The sequence below is a fragment of the Notothenia coriiceps genome, unplaced genomic scaffold (genome assembly GCF_000735185.1).
Source record: "Notothenia coriiceps isolate Sejong01 unplaced genomic scaffold, NC01 NC01_scaffold00009561, whole genome shotgun sequence".
NCBI classification, from domain to species: domain Eukaryota; kingdom Metazoa; phylum Chordata; class Actinopteri; order Perciformes; family Nototheniidae; genus Notothenia; species Notothenia coriiceps.
The window spans coordinates 1-2,571 of record NW_011342262.1 but is presented as its reverse complement, the minus strand read 5'-3'; the positions used below and the strand labels follow the sequence as shown (position 1 = coordinate 2,571).

General features: G+C 38.5%; 1 non-coding gene across 1 annotated transcript; it reads left to right on the top strand.

The window, feature by feature from the left end:
- The first annotated feature begins 597 nt into the window (after positions 1 to 597).
- On the top strand, positions 598 to 677 carry trnas-aga (transfer RNA serine (anticodon AGA)). The gene has a single exon. It is a non-coding gene; the product is annotated as a tRNA-Ser (tRNA).
- The last annotated feature ends 1,894 nt before the right edge of the window (positions 678 to 2,571 follow it).

Genomic DNA, 2,571 nt, shown 5'->3' with positions numbered 1-2,571 from the left:
GTTAAATCAATAGACCATCAACGTTATAGCGTTTACACGACATCCCACCCTATAATGTCATACGGGAAAGAGGTTGTTTATTGCCGTAAATAATAATTCAGGCTGTGGAAGATTTTATTGGCATGTCAATGTCGCCCGTTAGGTGCCAATATGGTGTGTGTAATGACGGATAAAACTGGGTCTCTCAAGTGAAACTTGATACACATTAGTTATATAGAAGGCGATACAGCCCACAGGGAAGATACGGATGTTATTAATTACTGGCTCCAACCAAATGATATTTACAGTCTTTCTATATCTTTGCGCAATCGTACTNNTATCCCTTTTATCTGTGTGTTCATAATAATGTTGTATATAATGTATCCCTTTTATTTGTGTTCATAATAATGTTGTATAAGATGTTTATCGTTGTCATGGCATTCCAGAGATAATAAAAATAATATGCTAAACGTTTCAACATTTTGTAAATGGGTGAAAATGAAATGGGTTTATTGGCCTTAGAGTACTATAAAGTCTCCTTTTTTCTTTCTTTCTTCCCCCTCCCTTTCCCCCCTCCTTTTCCTCTTCTTTCCCCCACCTAGCAGTCCCTTTTGCCCCATTTTTGGCCGAGTGGTTAAGGCGATGGACTAGAAATCCATTGGGGTCTCCCCGCGCAGGTTCGAATCCTGCCGACAACGTAATAACATTTTCACTGCCCAAAAGCCTTTGGCCCACTGCCAGATGCTTGAGTGCAGAGTATATTTAAATTCAGTCTAAAAGTCAATTAAAACTTTATGGCAGTGACTTTTACACATTCATCCACAGAAAATACTAGATAGGGAATACAACTTAAAACATCAGTTCATAATGATATTGTTTTTAATGTTACCTTGGTATGTATGAGGGTACTTTTGCTGATGATCCTCCTATTCCTCAATGGAACTGCTGTCTGCGTTACTGCAGCCTAGTTTGAACTCTTCTTCTTGTTTTTGTTTTTTTACTATGTGTAAAAAACACAAAAAGATATAATCTGTTGAAGATGTACTTGTTTAATTCATGAAATATAATAGATTAACCTACCCACTAACAGCAGTTATAATTTAAATGAACTCCATCTGTAACATTAAAGAAATAAACACAATAATGCATTACTATTATTTAGACCCTCCAGAAAAACGCGATTCTGCGAATGCAGAATTTACCGCATAATCAGCAAAATGGCGCAGATTTTTAAAAGGCCGCATATTTATCAAAAGGCCGCATAATCCCCGCATTTTTCCACACAAAGTTGAGGGAAAAAAAAGTGAACTCGTCTTGACGTGAAGTAGTGATGATGATGATGATGATGATGACGCGACGTCATCAGCTCGCGCATCACAGAAGGTAAACAACACCGTAGAGTGAACGTGTGGAACTCACACGACGAACATTTCTGCTAAAGACCGGGCAAAGCAGTACCCCGATGTCTTTCACGAAAGTGGGGGGAAACTATTCTACACCCCGTGCAACTGTGTTGGGAGGATAAGTCTTAGAGAAAATCGACGGTGACGACCCACTTTGATTCATTCAAACATTCGAAAATGCTTTCTGCTGCTGCGGACAAGAAAGCCAAACAACTCAAGTTCACCAAGGCATCAACCTCCAAAACCCTTTCGAGGGCTACAAGAAACGAAGTGAGTAGCCTACAAGATTGAAGCTGGTCAGATAACGAACGAGTAAATGAAAACAGAATGAGGCTGAGAAGTGTGTGTGTGTGTGTGTGTGTGTGTGCGCGTGCGCGTGTGTGCGAGTGAGAGTGAGAGAGAGAGAGAGAGAGAGAGATTAAAATAGCCCAATTGCTTTTACAATAAATAAACATTGACTGTGTTTAATTGAATAGGAAAGGGGTTTAACGTTAGTGGCAGGTTGTGTGTGAGAGACAATAAATAAGACAGCACAATATTTAAAAAAAAATCTATTATCTTTCGCAGCTTTCCGCATATTTCGCAACTTCCCGCAATTTCACCGCATAAAATCACATAAAAACCCCGCATGTTTAATCGCATAATCAAGGATTTTAGCCCGCATAATCAAGGATTTTAGCCCGCATAATCAAGGATTTTTGCCCGCGTTTTTCTGGAGGGTCTAATACATCACAGCACATTTTAACATATGACATTTTTTATTGTAACCCCGTAAGACTAAAAACAGCCAAAAACAAAAGCAAGATCACCTGTCATGTCTACTAATCGGGTTTATATACTGTACAGTATATCGTTACGATACTGCAATGTGTTAATGAGAAAGGGTTGTTTTTACTGTATTTCATATTATATAGTTGTTCAGCAAGTGAGTACTATATATAAGAAAACAAGGCTCATTGGTGTAGATCAGTGGTCGCCAACCAGTCGATCGATCGCGAGTGTGGTGCGGGTAGATCGCAGACCGTTAAAAAAAAAAGTAACAAAAGAAAGAAAAATAAAATTAAAATAATAATGTTTGAAAAATACGTTTTTAGATGTAAACCTATCATCCACCACCCCGTTAGCAGGTGCCACTTGATTGACGTATATTTGAGAAACCTCAATAATATAATACATTAACCGTGCTTTA